General features: G+C 41.2%; 1 long non-coding RNA gene across 1 annotated transcript in view; it reads right to left on the reverse strand.

Moving 5' to 3' along the window:
• The window catches only part of LOC126293363 (uncharacterized), a 1,719,051-nt gene that overhangs the window by 1,167,325 nt on the left and 530,641 nt on the right, over positions 1-21,085 (reverse strand). The window contains exon 3 of the long non-coding RNA XR_007552282.1: positions 7,605-7,635. This is a non-coding gene — a long non-coding RNA (uncharacterized LOC126293363). The remainder of the gene's footprint in view (positions 1-7,604; positions 7,636-21,085) is intronic.

Consider the following 21,085-nt stretch of genomic DNA (forward strand, 5'->3'; position numbering starts at 1 on the left):
GAGCAGTATGGGTTCAAAAAATGGTTCAAATGGCTCTGAGCACTATGGGACTTAACATCTGTGGTCATCAGTCCCCTAACGTAGAACTACTTAAACCTAACATCTCACACATCCATGCCCCAGGCAGAATTCGAACCTGCGACCGTAGCGGTCGCGCGGTTCCAGACTGTGGCGCCTAGAACCGCTTGGCTACACTGGCCGGCAATCCGGTCAGTCCTCTGCATATAAGAGTGGATGGCACTCTCTTTGTTCACGCTCATAATAAGTCTTTCCGACCACCAGCTCTTTTTCGCTTTCTCTGAATCTTTCTGCAGCGATTGCACCTTGGATTCCCTGCAGTTCCTGGTTATTTCATTTCTGCGTGTAACTGTAAAACTAGGGCCTCAACTACGATCCACAAAACAAGCACGTAACTGGACTGCACCGAACTCTAAATATTACACCAAATTTATTTCTGGTATCTAATAGATGTATTTTGCAGACAGCCCCGTAACACGTCTGCTATTGTCATTTAACCAAAATACTTCAACCCAATCGATCTACGAAAGACCCTATCGAGCGAGCTCCGTCAACAGAAGCACGGACAAAGATGTACCACTTTTAACGGGCAGTTTCCAGATACTATTTTGGAGAGTCTTTTACCGGGACTGGAACGAATAAACTTTTTCCGCTTTGCGGGGAGCGGCTAAAGAGTAGAAATTGCGGCCTCCAGCTGGGGGAGAACTGTTTGGCGTTCTGCTCCTCGCAGCCTCGCACTGAGTAACAAACGCCAGTAAAAGAAGATTAAAAATGCAAAAGCCACGGTGGGTGGTTGCTCGCAATTTCACGCGCGGCCGCCTACGGCTGTAATCCCGGCACCCCTTCGTTCCAGCAGGCGGTCCGCAGTGAAAGCCACGCCGCACGCAAACAGCAGGTAGCCACGCGCACTGCAGCATCCACCCCCTACAGGACTCTCCAGCTAACCTCGCAGTATTCTACCTTCTGCTTTTCTACATCTACATCCACATCCACACTCCGCAAGCCACCTGACGGTGTGTGGCGGAGGCTACTTTGAGTACCTCTATCGGTTCTCCCTTCTATTTTAGTCTCGTATTGTTCGTGGAAAGTAGGATTGTCGGTATACCTCTCTGTGGACTCTAATCTCTCTGATTTTATCCTCATGGTATCTTCGCGACATATACGTAAGAGGGAGCAATATACTGCTTGACTCCTCGGTGAAGGTACGTTCTCGAAACTTCAACAAAAGCCCATACCGAGCTACTGAGCGTCTCCCCTACAAAGTCTTCCACTGGAGTTTATCTACCATCTCCGTAACGCTTTCGTGATTACTAAATGATCCTGTAACGAAGCGCGCTGCTCTCCGTTGGATCTTCTCTATCTCTTCTACCAACCCTATCTGGTACGGATCCCACACTGCTGAGCAGTATTCAAGCAGTGGGCGAACAAGCGAACTGTAACCTACTTCCTTTGTTTTCGGATTGCATTTCCTTAGGATTCTTCCAATGAATCTCAATCTGGCATCTGCTTTACCGACGATCAACTTTATATGATCATTCCATTTTAAATCACTCTTAATACCTACTCCCTGATAATTTATGGAATTAACAGCTTCCAGTTGCTGACCTGCTATATTGTAGCTAAATGATAACGGATCTTTCTTTCTATGTATTCGCATCACATTACACTTGTCTACATTCAACTTCAATTGCCATTCCCTGCACCATGCGTCAATTCGTTGCAGATCCTCCTGTATTTCAGTACAATTTTCCGTTGTTACAACCTCTCGATACACCACAGCATCATCTGCCAAAAGCCTCAGTGAACTTCCGATGTCATCCACCAGGTCATTTATGTGTATTGTGAATAGCAACGGTCTTACGACACTCCCCTGCGGCACACCTGAAATCACTCTTACTTCGGAAGACTTCTCTCCATTGAGAATGACATGCTGCGTTCTGTTATCTAGGAACTCATCAATCCAATCATACAATTGATCTGATAGTCCATATGTTCTTTGTTCATTAAACGACTGTGGGGAACTGTATCGAACGCCTTGCGGAAGTCAAGAAACACGGCATCTACCCGTGAGCCCATGTCTATGGCCCTCTGAGTCTCGTGGACGAATAGCGCGAGCTGTGTTTCACACGACCGTCTTTTTCGAAACACATGCTGATTCCTACAGAGTAGGTTTCTAGTCTCCAGAAAAGTCATTATACTCGAACATAATACGTGTTCCAAAATTCTACACCTGATAGACGTTAGAGATACAGGTCTATAGTTCTGCACATCTGTTCGACGTCCCTTCTAGAAAACGGGGACGACCTGTGCCCTTTCCCAATCCTTTGGAACGCTACACTCTTCTAGAAACCTACAGTACACCGCTTCAGCTTTAGTTATGTTCTTATACAAATATTTCAAGTCATTTACCTTTAGGCTTCCTTAGTCGCTTATGAGTTGCAAAGATACACGGTTTTCGTCTTTTACCAATGTCACAGTCTTTGGCTGCACATAAAAGGTAAATATGTACGTTATTTTGGAGGAATAGCTATGTGACCAACTCCTTGTCAGCACGGCAGTGTCCGATTACAGCCAGACAAAGGACGCTAACCTTCCCAGGCGCGTTTGGGGCTAAATCCACTATAAATATATAGTGCCTACATTATTTTGATTACTCTGTCGCATGCTTCATTTAGATGGCCATTTTCCCTGAGAGAGCCTACAAGAGTTTATGCTGAGAGTGTGGCTTGCTTGAGAGCACTGGGGTAAAATTTCAGTCGCAGTTTGTTCAGCTTTATTCCTATACCGTTTTCACAGCCTGGAGGCTTTGTTCCAGGTTGAAGAATCCATCTCGTTGTCACTGGGACATTAAACCCTAATCTTTCTTCCTTCCTTCCATGACCAATATCGGTATTTCACATTCATTCCTCAATGTAGCGTATCGCACCGACTGTCATCTCACTTATTCGTTACCACTACTGCAATTTAAGATTGTATAGCGTTCCTTTGTGTACTAATTCAAATGCTTAGTGGAAATGTTCTCAAAGTGGTCCACTAGACCCGGATTGTAACCTTACTACGACAATTTATCACATGTTCATTGCACAAACAAGTCGCTATAAATTACTCTTACTTTGAACCCAAAGTCATTTCTGAAAATTAATATGTTTCTCTAGGATGTTCCCATCTGCTTGTCTTGTCTCACTTGAATTGGTAACTGTGGCGAGCACAATTCACTGGGGACATTCTGCCCTAAGCAGAATAGTTTTCCACATACGCTGCCATCTTCAGAAGTATTTTCGAATTCTTTGCATACTGTATAAGGCAAGTATGGGGTAGGTTTATTTTGTCAAGAATTCCTCCTGATCCTTAGTTTATCCGGAGTCATTATTGTATTTGGGATTCATTATGAAACAGTGCTAGACTGTACAAAATGAGGTTTCCCATCCTCGTTGCACACATCCTCTCTATAAGGAAAGGTGCAAATACATTTGCAGAGTGTATCAGAAAATAGGACTGTGTTGATTGTAATGTCGTTTTCACTTGAATACATGTTCAAGCTCCTCTTGAATTGCTTATTGCACTATGAAAATCTTTCCTACGTCTGGGTATATCAATCAAATAACAGTCAGGTCGTGTTGTTTTTCTTTCGAGAGTTAAAATTATGCATTTCACTAAAGTTGGGCCAGTTATATACTCATTATTTTTAAAAGAAGAATAATTTGGTAACTCAAAATCTATCGTTTCATACGCTAATCTAAACGTTGGATAGCGAACTAAATTTGACTAGAGGGTAACAGGGAAGATGTTCGAAATCTGACGCACTGTAGAGTTAGTGATGTTTCAGGTGAAACCACGTCCGAGCGAGTTGGCGCAGTGGTTATCGCACTGGACTCACATTCTGGAGGACCACGGTTCAAACCCGTGTCCGGCCATCTTGATTTAGCTTTCCGCGATTTCCCTGCATCGCTTCAGGCATATGCCGGTATGGTCCATTTAGAGTGGCACGGCCCATTTACTTCTCTTATCCGATGGGACCGATGACCTCGCTGTTTGGTCCCCTCCCCCAAGCCAACAAACCAGCAAAACAATGGCGATTTGGTAGTAAAGACAGGGAGAACTAATTTGGACTATGTGAGAGATATCCATTACGATGAAATGCCTTGCTGCCAAGGGACACCTCCCGCAATTGTTGAACAGAAGGGAAGGAAATGTCATATCTCGGTAAGAGGTGAACAGAAAACAAAAAGCATTTGTTGTTGTTTACTTAATTCCGTCCTACAAGAATCGGCCTGTGAGAGAACTAAGAAAATTTCGCTGACAGTTCAGACATAGTGCTGCTTTTCTTTTTCCGTTGTATTGTGTCGAAGCTGCTGACAACAGTGATGTACAGGAGAAAGGAAAAGAAAATTGTGGATCTGTTAGACGACGACCAGTTTGCATTTCGCAAAGGCAAAGACGTCAGAGACAGTTCTGACGTTGCGGTTGATAATGGAAACAAGACATAAGAAAAATCAAGACATTTTATTAGGTTGTATCTACCAGGAAAAGGCGTTCGATAAAATAAGATGCTGTAAAATTGTCGAAATTTCGTGAAAAATTGTGAACTATAGGGAAATATGTGTAACAAACAATACGTAGAAGAACCTAATGCAACAATACGAGTGGAAGACGAAGAATGAAGTGCTCGGATTAAAAAGGGTATAAAACGGGATTGGTTGTTTGATTTGGTGGAAGTTGGAAGGAAGTCGGCTGTGCCCTTTCAAAGGAACCATCCTGGCATTTGCGTCAAGCGATTTAGGTAAATTAGGTAAAACCTAAATCAGGACGGCCGGTAGCGGGTTCGAGCCGTTGTCCTCCCGAATGAGAGTCCGGAGTGCTAACAACTGCGCTACCTCGCTCGGTGTAAGACAAAGATATAAACCCTCGGCTTTGCTGTTCTATCAATACATCGAAAAAGCAATGACGGAAATAAAAGAAAGGCTCGTGAATGGGAGTAAAATTCAAGGTGAAAGTTACATCGACGGTAAGATTCACTCATGACGTTGCTATTATCACTGAAAGTAATCTACATCTACATCTATACTCCGCAAGCCACCTAACGGTGTGTGGCGGAGGGCACTTTACGTGCCACTGTCATTACCTCCCTTTTCTGTTCCAGTCGCGTATGGTTTGCGGGAAGAACGACTGTCTGAAAGCCTCCGTACGCGCTCTAATCTCTCTAATTTTACATTTGTGATCTCCTCGGGAGGTATGAGTAGGGGGAAGCAATATATTCTATTCCTCATCCAGAAACACACCCTCTCGAAACCTGGCGAGCAAGCTACACCTCGATGCAGACCGCCTCTCTTGCAGAGTCTGCCACTTGAGTTTGCTAAACATCTCCGTAACGCTATCACGGTTACCAAATAACCCTGTGACGAAACGAGCCGCTATTCTTTGGATCTTCTCTATCTCCTCCGTCAACCCGATCTGGTACGGATCCCACACTGATGAGCAATCCTCAAGTATAGGTCGAACGAGTGTCCTGTAAGCCACCTCCTTTGTTGATGGACTACATTTTCCGAGGACTCTCCCAATGAATCTCAACCTGGTACCCGCCTTACCAACAATAAATTTTATATGATCATTCCACTTCAAATCGTTTCGCACGCATACTCCCAGATATTTTACAGAAGTAACTGCTACCAGTGTTTGTTCCGCTATCATATAATCATACAATAAAGGATCCTTCTTTCTATGTATTCGCAATACATTACATTTGTCTATGTTAAGGGTCAGTTGCCACTCCCTACACGAAGTGCCTATCCGCTGCAGATCTTCCTCCATTTCGCTGCAATTTTCTAATGCTGCAACTTCTCTGTATACTACAGCATCATCCGCGAAAAGCCGCATGGAACTTCCGACACTATCTACTAGGTCATTTATATATATTGTGAAAAGCAATGGTCCCACAACACTCCCCTGTGGCACGCCAGAGGTTACTTTAACGTCTGTAGACGTCTCTCCATTAAGAACAACAATCTCTGTTCTGTTTACTAAAAACTCTTCAAACCAGCCACGCAGCTGGTCTGATATTCCGTAGGCTCTCACTTTGTTTCTCAGGCGACAGTGTGGAGCTGTGTCGAACGAGGAACTGTAGAACCTATCAAACAGAACGGACAGTCTAATTAGTACACACTATGGATTTTGAGTAAACGGAAGACAGATGGGAGTAATGAGAAGTACCAGAAATGAGATTAACGTAAAAACTGAGGAATGAAGTAAATTATGTGAAGAAAATCGGCTACCTTGGAAGCAAAACAACACATAATGGACAAATCAAGAAGGTCATGAAGAGCAGATTAGTACAGGCAAATAGGGCATTCCTAGCCAATACAAGTAAGCTAGAACAAAACATCGGTTTTAATCTGAGGAAAATATTTCTGAGAACGTATATTTGGAAGAAAGCGAAGTATGACAGTGAACTGTCATGGACTGTGGGAAAATCGGAGAAGAAGTGGTTTACAAGAACGTTGAAAATTAGGTGGCCTGATTATGCTATGAAAAGGCTCTTCGGAGTGTCGGCGAAGGGCAGAACATATGGAGAACACTGAGAAGGTGAAGGGATAGGGTGACAGGACACGTAGAACTACTTCAGGGAATAACACTAGAGGGGAATGTAGACGTTAGAAACTATAGGGCAAGACAGAGATTGTAAGAGTAAATCGTACGCTGAGATAAAAAGAATTTGGCACAAGAGAGGAATTCGTGGCGGGCCACATCGAACAAGTAAAAAACAAAATATTTTGTTCGGCGGAACTGGTCCGTTTGTACGGGTATTAAAAAGTTTCTCTCTCTCTCTCTCTCTCTCTCTCTCTCTCTCTCTCTCTCTCTCTCTCTAGTGAAAAAATTCAGCAGTTAACGAATTTGGGTGATATTAAATTTTCATATGGTCTCAGAATAATCATTAGTCGTGATATTGATTTATGCGACCCTGTTGTTAATTTCATTTTTTTTTTTGCAGAAAAATCCCAGCAGCACACCATTACTACCAATTTTATCCCACAACTGTACCGTCGTCAGGGTTAACCGAGCTTATTCGAAATTTTGTGTTTTGCTACCCAAAACCATCGAAGAGGTTTTCCGTTTCTAGAAACTTGCATACGTGCGTGTGATACGAAAGAATTTTTTCGGTGTGATTTAGGTGCAAAACTTTCGAGCATGTTTCGCACACTTGACATCTCGCTCCGAATAGCTTCAAAGTTGTATGCGAAGTTGTCGAGGCATTAAACTGGTGGAAAACTTCAGCATGGGATTCTGAAGTTGACCAAGTGCATCCGTGAACATATGAAGAACGGCTTTCTGCAAGAAAACATCTTACTAGTCTCACACAATGGAAGTCGATGAGGATTGTGTACAAATGTACTTAATGCTTTGTCCTACGGATTAATTAAGTCAACATGTAAACGGTGGTGTCTGGAGGTCAGTTGTCATTAATATCCATTTCTCCCAGATTGCCACTCCTTATTTCCACAGTCCAGAGGCGGCGCGAGTTATCTGACTGAAGTGTCTATCTAAAGTAAACACAGGCGGTACTTACTTGGCGAGTATTCAGTGGACCTTACCTTTATGGCCCAGCTGCAGATATCACTGCACCTGCAAAAAAAGAAAAAAACCTTAACTATGAGTAATAATGAACCCAGTGCAATAAGTAGCATAATTTTATATTATTATTCACATTTTGACCCTATTGAACTAACTGCTGTACCACGAGTGGTAGTATTGAACTTCCAATCTTTCAAAATACGATCTTTTCCTAACTTCAGATCTAATACTATTGGGTTTCTTCTGCCCCGCCAACTATCAAACCGTAATTTTTCTACGTAAATATATTGCTACCGTGTATTTGCTGGTGTGTTGTACTTGCTCATTTCAAGCGCTGTTTTGCTGTTGTGTGAGATTTTAGCTTTACTGCGAGTTTCGACTAATTTCGCAACTTGTCTAGTACGTTTGGTCGATTTTCCATTCCTTTAATATGACGCACAGTTTTAATCAGCCGTATTTTATAACCTAATAAATCCGAGTATAGCCTACGACAGAATTTATTTACTTTTCTTATATCAATACATCTTTTACCACCATAGTTATCGTGTGGCGTACGTAATTTTCCCCAATCATTATTAAATGCCATGGCATTCTTTTGACACGTGAAGTAATTGATAGTGAGGATTTGATGAAATCATTCTGCCCTTTATTTGTTAACCATTTAAAAGAGCTTAAAAATCCACCGAGAAACCTTATATGGAAGGAGACTTTATGAAGACAGTAGTAGACGCGAAACTTTGTTGAGAGTAACTTCACAAGAAATGAATGAAATATATTTTTATCACACGAAAGCAGGACAATAATAATCTACGACCAGAAGTACTCCACAAAGATTAACACGCGCGCTCAGTAATTTTACTCATGTGTCTATTTTGTTTGGTTTATGCCGTCCGTGGAAGTGAATTCTAGCAAAATACTTGGATCATCTTTTCCGAAAACCGAAGCTATGACGTCGCCCTCACAAGCGAAAGTACTCCGGTTCGATCCAGTGTGGAAACAGAAATTTTAAACGCCTTAATCTAGTTCTTTCCTTATTATCTTTGGAAGTCTTTGCCGTACAACGTACACGCACTGTCTGTATTAACAGAAGGTGAAATACAGGGTGAGTCACCTAACATTACCGCTGGATATATTTCGTAAACCACATTAAACACTGACGAATCGATTACACAGATCGAACGTGAGGAGAGGGGCTAGTGTAATTGGTTAATACAAACCATAAAAAAAATGCACGGAAGTTTTTTAACACAAACCTACGTTTTTTTTTTTTTAAATGGAACCACGTTAGTTTGGTCATATAGTGTACGTATGTAGATGATCGTTCAAGTGCAGCCTCACGCTACCTTCATACCAAGAACGTCTGTCAACTACATAAGGTTTACAGTGCCACATGAAACATCGTAGATAGCAGCTCGAAAACAAAAATAAATCAATAATGGTTGGTTGGTTTGGGGGATTCAAGGGACCAGACTACGACGGTCATCGGACCCAATCAATAATGGAACCACACAGTCGTCAGATGATAAAGGCGAAATGGAAAGGCAGGTTACAATATTTCTTCACAGTAATTTACGCGAATCCAAATTTTTGCATTAACTCGCCTTCGAAATTGTGTTGCGTAACATTAAAGAAGAACCGTGAGTGCTTACGAATACGCCCGGATTGTTCCGTGTATGGATGGTAACACTTAAACTATATTGATCGCTTTCATATATCTTCTTTTTCTTCCCTTGATGACAAATGACACCGAGTTGCCAGCAACTATGTCACTGTTCAAATGAGCTGCTAACCGGTCGCAAATCGCGCCAAGACGGAAACTTTAGTCGGTGCCTTCAACTGCGAAACTAATCGGTTTAATTTAGATTGCAGTCGTAGGAGGTATAATACTGCATCGCTTGGGGTCGATAGGAAGTAATGACGTATAAAAAAAATAAAAAAAATAAAAAAAGCTCGCTGTCCCCAATGGACTCCTGGTTAAAAGGAAAACATAAGTCTTCGAAGTCTCTCCAAAGCTACCCAACTCGTAATGACGTAATCTTGTGTATTGCCCCTTCGACATCCCCTCCTATCGAGTTACGCAACTCTCGATGGGCAATACCCAAAGGCTGGCCGTGCCGGCTCCCCCAGGGATGCTACAAGAATCCCATCCCAAAGATTTTACTGTAGTTCTTCAAAGTTGTTGGTTTATCCAATTTTTTAAGAAGTCAGAAAGGCAAGCTTTTGTATTTCAGTGCTTCTAGACTTCAGCTTATTAGTTCAATACCAACTGCGGCTGCTAGCTTTAATGAACGGTAAATTATTCAAATAAGAAGTGCTTTGTCTTAGCGGATGCTACACTAGAAGTCTGTTTGTTTGAGATGGTGTTACAGGTGTCATAATGTACTTCAAAGGTGTTTCATTTTATAGATCATTAAGGTGCTCTGAATCACTGACTATGTGCTACATATCAAACCCAGACATTAATTGGTTCCGAAAGGTGTAGCCAATTGAAACATAGGCAGCTGAATTCTCTCATATTACACTCCTTTTAATTATCTTTTTTTTCTTTTCTTAGATTTCAATTTACGTGATTTTACTATGTAATATACACAGTGGTGAAGAAAGTCATGACATATCTTTTAATACGGTGTTGGACATCCATTTTCCCAGTATAGTTGAAACGTCCTCTTAGAAAAATTGTACAAGGCTGTGCTTAAACTGACACACAATAGTTTTTAGCGCAACGCAATCTGACTTTCAAAACTCCCTACGAAAGAATGGCCCTCACTAACATTAACCTATATGTTTCACAAATCACTTATCTCACAAAAATCTTCGTTACTCGAACTACTGCAATACAGGGAGCGCCACTACTGCCAGATAACTAAAAGATTCAAACTACGAAAATCACTAACTACTGATGGACCCAGTTAGCAAATGAAAGATTTTAATAGAGAACAAACAGTGTATTTACCTTTATAGTCATAATATATATATATCAGTTCATGACACCAAGTCTTACAAATTTCAAAACTCCGCCATCTCTCTTCCCACATCAACCACTGCTGGCGGCTCACCTCCAACTGTCCAACGCTACGCGCTGTTAGCATCCAGCTGCCCAACACTACAATGGCAGACAACAATGCAAACCAGCCACAGACTGCACACGTCACAGCCAGTGATTTTTCATACAGAGCGCTATGTGGCGTTACCAATAAGAAAACCTAAACAGCCTACTTACATAGCCCCCATGCTCCCCACAAAAAAATTTTACAAATTGTTTTGGGCAGTGGCCACTAATGATTTGATAAAATTTTTCATAATTACTATAACAAAGATATCAAATGCACACACTTATTGATACAATGTTGGTCAAAAGCTAAAATTTTCTCACAGTCCATAAAGACAGTCCTGATCATTCACCAAAGTAAAATTGCAGTGTTTTTCTCAAAGTCTGAGTAGTAAAAGAAAATGCACACGGAAGTAGTGGATTTCCATGCAGTCTTGAAGATGTAGTGTTGTCCCTCCAACGGAAAGACAGTGCTGACTCTTGACATGCAGACAGGTAATGGGCCACAACAGAGCAAACCCACAGCAGAGTCAGTCGAAGTTTTGAAGAATATTGGTAGGTAGGTCAACACAGAGTAGACCCATTGTAGTCCTGGTAGAGATTACGGTATTGGTGGGCCACCAGAGGTGCAGACCGACTGTAGACCTTGTAGAAATAATGGTATTGGTGTGTCATCAAAGGTGTAGACCCACTGTAGTCCTTGTAGAGATGGCCAGCAGCCATCTGTTTGACTGCGCAGGCGCACAATCACCATTGAAGAGTCTTGCGGATAATATAGCAAGTCCATAACCCACCACTTGTCCACTCACAAAGTTTTTGGAATTGTCCTTAGAACCAGCAATGCTGTTAACCAGTCCCTTGCTGAATTATCAACACACTTGCAAACACTATCATTTCCTACTTCTCACATATTGTGCATATACTATGACCAACAGAAACGTGTGCAGTGAAATGTAATTTACAAGTTACTTAATTTGATGAACTAGTGTCAATTACAATTTTATAACATAAGAATACAATAACAAAGGACAAAATATACCATTAAAGAACATAACAATACAGATAACATTTGTAGTAGTACAGGCTTTACAAAAGAATCGAAATAGTAAATACATCAGTGTTACAAAAATTACGACATAGGTACATACGTAAAAAATCAGAATAACTTTTGAAACATCAACCTCACACATGAGCATTAGAACAAAACAGAATAAATAATGTGTAAACATCTTTACGAAGTAAATAACATGTTATTAACGCAAATTATATTTGAGGATAACAGTATTCCTCATCATAGTGAATGTAGGTTAGTATTAGAAGAGAAAAAATTCTGTGAAACAGCACTCAGAGACAGGAAGAAAACAAATACACAAGGGTACACAAACACATAGTGGGATAACACAAAAGGAAGGGACAGGGTTTGTTTTACTGCAGTACTTTGCAAACAAAACTTTCTTTACTTCTCGGAGATCTCCCTTCGTTCTTCATTATTTCCAAAAAGTCCTATATATACCTGCTTTCTGTACTTTTCTCGTATAACCTCTCAGTGCATTTCTTCAAATTCATCACAACTCATTCTCTTATATAGGCTACCCCCTCTTAAGCTAACTTAAATCTACTGAGCTCAGATGCTTAACTAAAGGACAAGGCAGCAGCAGCAGCACAAAACAATAAATACAAACAGCAATGACAAAAAAATGCAAGTAAGCAAAGCAAGCAGCAATAAATGTAATAACTTATACCTAAACATGACAAAGCTGAAGCAGAAAAAATATTACAGTAAAAATGGGTAATACCTATGTCACACCTTAACACTAGAGTGATGCATCACTAGAACATACGCTAGCAGATAAGTTACCAAATCGTAAAAAAAATTATTTTTGTAAGTCCTGTGAATGGAAATGTCTATTTGTGCTCTCTTTTCTGAGGAAGTACATCATAAAATGATTCTTTACTAGGTCTGTAGGCATAAAATAGTTATATTAGTACATCTATAAAATTTTACTATAACCAATGCTGCAGGGCAGCTAGAAACTAGATATTAAACAAAATAGGCGAAGCAAGGCGTGAAACGTCGTTCGCTAGCCATAAGTCATTTCATCATGCAGTAAACAATCTTCCAACTAGCAAGACAATAGACATGGAATGTTTCTCATCATTTCATTTCAGTAAATATCATAAATTAAGAACTCTAAAGTGTAATCATATGTTTTCAAGTTTGAGCGTGTCGTATTTGCGACGCTTTCTACAAAGGAATGTCAATAGCGAGGATAATGGCCTCCCTTTTTTTATTTTCTTGTGCCTCTGAAAGGCACACACTAATGGCTTGTTTCCTGGTGGCTGTCGCCCAGCTGGGCGACCACGACGCATTGCGTGCAGGTGGTCACTTAACTTTCTTGCCGAAATATTTACGACACCAGTTTCCGCTACAGTGGCAGTCTCATATAAAAATATTTTCACAGGTTGAGAGTTTGCGTTACAAATGTGTATAAAATAAAATCCTATAAATATAATAGTGTCCAAAAAATTTTCGCCACCATAGTGATACATTCACGCATATACACACATTTCATAACTCTTGAAGCACGATTCTTGGTTTCCAACATCCTTTTTCACAAACCAGAGTCCCTAACCACTACTCATTATTCCTTGCTTTATTACACATATACATATTCGTCGACACTTCTTCAATATTTAATCATAAGAAATACATAGCATATTCATATTCCTCACATAGCATCAGCCTATTGATCATAAACATACCACAACAGCGTAATACACATCGTCATCATAACATCACAAAACCTCAACCAAATCTCAAAATCGTCGTGGCTTCCTATTTCAAAACCTAAAAAAAATTCTCTGCTCATGTCAAAAGTGTCAACTACCTCAAACGTACTTTAAAAATCATGATCCCATACCAAATACATCATTCATATCTCTCATAGTATCACAATGGTTCCGAAAAAATATCAACAGTTTACAAAGTAAAGACAAAATACAGTTTCATAAGCGTGAAATTATACAACTGTGTAATTGCGTAAACATGTGACACTGACATAGTAAAAAAAAATGTTTGTCTCTCTCAGTTAAATGATCAGATAGCTGTGTAATTTATGTGTTAGAGAAATATGGTACCGATGTGTAAAGTTGTATAAGCAAATACCATATTAGCTAGGGCTCCTTGTGCTTGCCAAACACATGGTACATAAAGCAAGCGTGTACCCCCCTGAGGATTAATGTAATTATATCCTTAGGTGTTGCAGATTACAGCAATGGAATGAAATGTATCACGGAAAAACCTTTGTATCATTGTACTTCAAATATCTTTAAAAAATAAATGTTTTAAGTACAAAATTAATCACTCAACTACGTGTATTCTAGCGCTAAACTGTGCGTCGTGTTGTAAGATAATCTCTGTGGAAGTGTCGTAGGTATCGTCCTCACAAAGCTAAGTTCTGCAGAAGTCAATGTACTTACCTCTTGATAAACAAAAGTGAAATGCTTTGCGTATAGATATCGTAGTTACTACGCTTATTGCTGTGATGAAGTAAGTACTGTACTGTAACGTATTGTTGTGGTACAGAAAAGGCTGTCTCATTGTAGCTATACCACAAAGTTACTATTAAAACATGTTTTCCTTTCCAGAAGATTTCAGAAAAACTGTGCAGATATAAAACAGATACACCGCAAAAGCACAATGTAAATTGTGTCACACATTAGTAGCTTCGTGATATAATCGTGAAGCTATCAAAGAAACCAAATGCTAAGTCATCTTTAATCTCACAGAAAGTACTTCAAATAAAGGATGTCTTTTCAACTAAACCAAAATGTTGCATTAAAATCTCATTAACAGTATATGTTCTAAGTATGTAAGCCTTATAGTCGTTACGTAATCGTGCCACACAATAACACAGAAAAGCACAATTTGAAGAGCAAAAATAAGAGAACACATTAACATAGCAAATAATATCTAGTTAATTGCAAGCGCAGCTTCGAAATACTTGGTGCAAATCCACATGCATGCCACAACTGTTTTACAGTACAACAATGAAAGACTACAACTACAAAGGAGATTCTCTCTACAATTACGCGCTAGCAATAAACAATATCTACACTAACTACACAAACTACAAGAAAAAATCAGAAGATTCCAGTGAGGTATCCTCGGCTAAGGGTCGACATATGAAACGTCCCCTTTGAAAAATTATACAAGTCTGGTCTATATGAAACGTCCCCTTAGAAAAATTTGTACAAGGCTGTGCTTAAACTGACACACAATAGTTTTTAGCGCAACGCAATCTGACTTTCAAAAATCCCTACGAAAGAATGGCCCTCACTAACATTAACCTATATGTTTCACAAATCACTTATCTCACAAAAATCTTCGTTACTCGAACTACTGCAATACAGGGAGCGCCACTACTGCCAGATAACTAAAAGATTCAAACTACGAAAGTCACTAACTACTGATGGACCCAGTTAGCAAATGAAAGATTTTAATAGAGAACAAACAGTGTATTTACCTTTATAGTCATAATATATATATCAGTTCATGACACCAAGTCTTACAAATTTCAAAACTCCGCCATCTCTCTTCCCACATCAACCACTGCTGGCGGCTCACCTCCAACTGCCCAACGCTACGCGCTGTTAGCATGCAGCTGCCCAACACTACAATGGCAGACAACAATGCAAACCAGCCACAGACTGCACACGTCACAGCCAGTGATTTTTCATACAGAGCGCTATGTGGCGTTACCAATAAGAAAACCTAAACAGCCTACTTACATAGTGCACAACCTCGAGATGGCATGGGGTCAACTGGTCCTTGGATATATTGAGCCACACTGCCTCTATAGCCGTATTGTGGGTGCAGGGTTATGTCCTGTGAATTTTCGATGGGTTTCATGTCGGGCGATCAGGGTGGCCATATCATTCTCTGGAATTATCCACAAATTTCTTCAAACCAATCGCGAACATTTGTGGCCCCGTGACGTGACATACTACCACCCACAAAAATTCAATTGCTGCTTGAGACTATGAAGACCATGAAAGGTTTCAAATGATCTCCAAGCACACGAACGTAACCCTTCCCAGTCAGTTATCGGTTCAGTCGGACCAGAGCACACAGCCTAAAAAAATGGTTCAAATGGCTCTGAGCACTATGGGACATAACATCTATGGTCATCAGTCCCCTACAACTTAGAACTACTTAAACCTAACTAACATAATGACATCACACAACACCCAGCCATCACGAGGCAGAGAAAATCCCTGACCCCGGCGGGAATCGAACCCGGGAACCCGGGCGCGGGAAGCGAGAACGCTACTGCACGTCCACGATATGCGGGCGACACAGCCTATTCCATGTAAACACAGCCCACATAATTGTGAACCCACCATTAGTTTGCTCAGTGGCTTGTTGACAACTTTGGTTCATGGCTTCGTGGGGTTTGCATCACACTCGTACCTTACCATCAGCTTCTACCAAATGAAACCCGGTCTCATCTGATCAGGGCACTGTTTTCCAATCGTCTAGGGTCCAAACGATACTGTCACGAGCCCAAGAGAGGCACTGCAGGCAGGCGACGTCCTGCTGTAACCAGAGCCATCTGCGTCGATCGTCGTACTTCCCCCAATTATTTCTGCGTGTTTTTACACAAAGTGTTGCTTGTCTAGTACCACCGACAAGATGACGAAAGTGTTGCTTGTCTAGTACCACCGACAAGATGATGAAAGTGTTGCTTGTCTAGTACCACCGACAAGATGACGAAAGTGTTCCTTGTCTAGTACCACCGACAAGATTACGAAAGTGTTGCTTGTCTAGTACCACCGACAAGATTACGAAAGTGTGGCCTGTCTAGTACCACCGACAAGATTACGTTAGTGTTGCTTGTCTAGTACCACCGACAGGATTACGAAAGAGTTGCCTGTCTAGTACCACCGACAAGATTACGAAAGTGTTGCCTGTCTAGTACCACCGACAAGATTACGAAAGTGTTGCTTGTGTAGTACCACCGACAAGATTAGGAAAGTGTTGCTAGTCTGTTAGCACTGAGAAGATTTCGTAATGGTCACTGCTTTTGGTAATTAAATGTAGGCCATCAGCAACCGCGTTGTCTGTGGTGAGTCAAAAAGCCTGAAATTTAGTATTCTCAGCACACTCTTGACAAAGTGGTATGAAATTGCCTAACGATTTCCGAAATGGAATGTCGAAAAAAATTTCCTCATTAGTCAGCTGTGTACATCAGACAGGATAAAATGGTTCAAATGGCTCTGAGCACTATGGGACTTAATATCGGAGGTCATCACTACCCTATTATTTAGAACTAGTTAAACCTGACTAACCTAAGAACATCACACACATCAACGCCCGAGGCAGGATTCGAACCTGCGACCGTAGCCGTCGCGTGGTTCCAGATTGTAGCGCCTAGAACCGCTTGACCGCTCCGGCAGACGATGTTCTGCACTCTTACACTTTGCGTTGCGACGCTAGCACTATCTGCACATGTGCATATCACTGTCCCATTACTTTAGTCAGCTCAGTGTACGTGTGATAGGTGCTCCGATATATCAAAAATTTAACTACTCCTCGCTTTGATTCATTTTTCAAGCATTATTATCAATGTACTGATTCAAGTGAAACATGTAGTTTCAAAAAAAATTATGTTAATTAAGAAATATGAATCACTGAACTTTTTACAACATAACGACTTTGGAACTGTCGTGTGAGTTTATATGTTGTTATGGACAGAGTGACAGTGAAATACTGGCTATGCGGCCTTTTAATGAAGTATTCATTTCATGTAAAACTAATTAATTTACGAGACAATTACCATTAAATTTAATGACTATTTATAATTTTCATTGCACAGTTCACCTCTTTACTTGTTCATTAACCATTGTTGTTGTACTTTTATTGGCCTGCATTTTGTGCGCAGGTTGGCATACTTCACTAACTGTGAAGCTAGTAACCAAATTTAATTTACCATAAATTTCAACATGGCGCTTGTACCCGTAAAAGGGGTTTTCCTAAGGCGGATGTACGCAATGATTTCGTAAACTTTTGTACGAGTAGTTTCCTAAACCACCACGTACACAATCCGACTTCAGTTAATTATTAGAGCCACTAAAATGGTTCAAATGGCTCTGAGCACTATGGGACTTAATATCTGAGGTCATCAGTCCCCTTGACTTAGAACTACTTAAACCTAACTAATCTAAGGACATCACACACATCCATGCCCGGGGCATGATTCGAACCTGCGACCGTAGTGGTCGAGCGGTTCCAGACTGAATTGCCTAGATCCGCCCGGCCACACCGGTCGGCTACTGTTCAGCAGTTGAACACGATATCTAAAGTACAAATTACACGTAGAGCAAGATTTTGAAACCAAGATATTCAGTATTTTCATTTAAACCTAAATTCTTTTAGAAAGTGTACACCTCCTCGGATTTGATGGACTTAGACTTTGTTTATCTCTAACTAGGCATGGCGGTTACAGCTAAAAAAAACGATTTTTATATCGTTTTTTCATGCTAATTTAACCTGACTGATAAAAAGGCTCAGAATAACCGATTTCTGAAATGACAGATTTTAAATTTTTTATTCCTATAAATAAGTTTCGAGATACGTAGAATCAAAGTGTTAAATTCATTTGCTTCTACACACACGCTCCGCATGCCACCGCACGGTGCGTGACGGAGACTACCCTGTACCACTGCTGGTCACAAAGTGATAAATAGGAGAATAAAAGAAAACTTTATCCGTCCACCGTCCACTGCTTTTCTCGGAAAGTGGTAAGTGGTTGAACACTACAAAAAATAGCCAGTGTTGTCTTACTAATTCCATTTCTTTGAAACTATGCTCGAAAACCATGTTCTAAACTGATATCATGCCACTATTCAGCCATCAGGTATACTCAGTGCTAAAGGGTAAAAACTGAGCTTGAAAAAAGTCTTTCGCATTAATTAGTCCGTTTTCAAAAGCCTACAAGCAGATAGAGATATATCATGCAGACGCAGCTAGCAGATCATCAAATTTCTATTTTTGTTGTATACAATGAATGAATTGTTGTTAAGATCTTAATTTGTTACTGGTATCATCATTCCTTACCTCCTTATTTATTTCATAGAAATGTCATACAGATCTATCATATTTTTAAGTAAATAAAGCATTGTATTTCACTGGTAACTTCGTAAAAATGTTTGCATACTGGAATTGGTGCTATTTTGCAATACAGCGCATATTCAACGACAACCCGTCAACACAGACATTTGACTTTTGATGACTGGATACATGTTTCCTGGTCGGACGAGTCTCGCATCACATTGTACTGAGCAGATGGACGTGTACGGGTACGTTGCATCATCACGATTCCATGGAACCCTCATTGCCAGGCTATGGAAGCTGGTGGAGCCTCCGCAATGGTGTGGGGCGTGTACAGTTAGAGTGATATGGGACCCTTGATACGTCCAGATACGATTCTGACGGGTGACACGTATATAAGCATCCTGTTTGATGACCTGCATCCATTCATGTCTATTGTGCATTCCGATGGACTTTGGCAATTCCGTTGGGATAATGCGACACCCCACACGTCCACAATTGCTGGAGACCGACTCTAGGAACACTTTTCTGTGTTTAAACAATTCCGCTGGCCACCAAACTCCCCAGACACGACATTATTGAGCATGTCTGGGATGCGTTGCAGTATGCTGTTCCGGAGAGACCTCCACCTTTCGTATTTAAGGACAGCCCCAAAGGATTCATTATGTCAACTGCCTCCGGCACTACTTCAGACATTAGTCGAGTCCATGCCACTTCTTACTGCGGCACGTATACCAGTTTCTTTGGCTCTTCGGTGTATAAACCGACGCAAATTATACGACTGAAATTTACTCCTTTTTAATAAACATATATTTATAAACGAAAAACTTTAATGCTAGTGCTATGGCTAATTGACACGTAGGCTCTTTTACTCGGTTACTAGTAAAATAAAAAACGACATCTCTTACAAGCGAGACCATACAAATACCGAAAAATACCGGTTATTCACAACTAAAATACTGATAACGGTTTTCACCGGTCGTTTTTCCAGCCCCATTACAAACAACAACAGACGAAAAATTTATCGGTGCTATTAAATAGGCAAATACATGCAATCACTTTACGTAATGCTGATGAGCAGACTCATCTCTCACACGGTGCTGAAAATGCTGACTCGCAGTATTTCTCGTCGAGTGTCATTATTAAACTCTCCGATAATATGTAATCACTCGATGTTAATACGGCTCTGTTGAGTCACTGCGGGTGAATGTTTATACCCTCCGAGAAGACAGGGCAGGCCGGTCCGTTGCTCCGTAAAGCCGCAATGAATATCAGCAAAAGACCGGAGCCAGACCTTCCATTAAGTTAGCCAGCGAGGACTCGAGAGTAGCTGGCGGGATGAAAGAAAAAAGAAATGGCAACGCGAAAGATAAGCCGTGCAGCAGCGCGCGGCGCGGCTGTGGACCGCCGGTTCTCATCAATAGCAGAGCCAGCTGGCACAGGGCTTATCTGTGCCGGCTCAGCCGGCGGGGCCTGATGAGCTCACTCCGCGCCGTATCGGGTCAGCGCCAGCCGCGAAAATAATAAAAAGCGAAAGCCGCAAACACTGGCGGAAATTTCGCCACCACAGTGACTTAGCCCAGTGGACCGACCACATCTGGGCGGTGCGGCGGAATGGGAGCTAATCTCGCGATATTTTAAAAATAATAGGGCAGCGAGATAGAGGGCGCTGGTGGGGCGAACTGGATGAAATAGGGAAGGAAAGAAAGGAGAGAGAGAGAGAGAGAGAGAGAGACAGAGAGAGATGAAGAAAAGACTGGTGATCAAGTCCGGCAAAACGCGTATGCAAATTCGTGCCACAGAGGACCCAGTGTGTGTGTGTGTGTGTGTGTGTGTGTGTGTGTGTTTGTGTGTGTGTGTATGTGTCGCTTCGCCTAAGTAATTTACAATTTAATCTCTGCGAGCAGGCGCGAAAATGAGGAAAAATAAACATATAAAAAAATAACGAACCAGACCCGGAAAGTCTGCTACGTCGCATGGTGGAAATTCCGTGAGTTTGACGAATACGTGGAAGGGGTAGGGGTGGGGGAAGAGAGAGGAGCACTGGAAGGACAGAAAGACAAGTAAGAGTTTGAGAGGAAATTGTGTCGGAGCTAGGAGATACGGTTGAAAAAAGAGAGCCCGAAGGTGTAGGTCTCAGTCAGTGGAGCAGGTGAACCTCCGTCTGTAGGTAAGAAAAAAACAATAATCCAACTCTGGTGTGATTTTCATGAAATGAGACTTCCTCACCTCCTCTTCTTGCTGTTTCTCGGTAAACGTCTCGCACAAATACACTGAAGAGCCAAAGAAACTGTAACACCTGCCTAATATAGTATTGGGCCCCACGAGAACGCAGAAGT

Source organism: Schistocerca gregaria, chromosome 10 (assembly GCF_023897955.1).
Source record: "Schistocerca gregaria isolate iqSchGreg1 chromosome 10, iqSchGreg1.2, whole genome shotgun sequence".
NCBI classification, from domain to species: domain Eukaryota; kingdom Metazoa; phylum Arthropoda; class Insecta; order Orthoptera; family Acrididae; genus Schistocerca; species Schistocerca gregaria.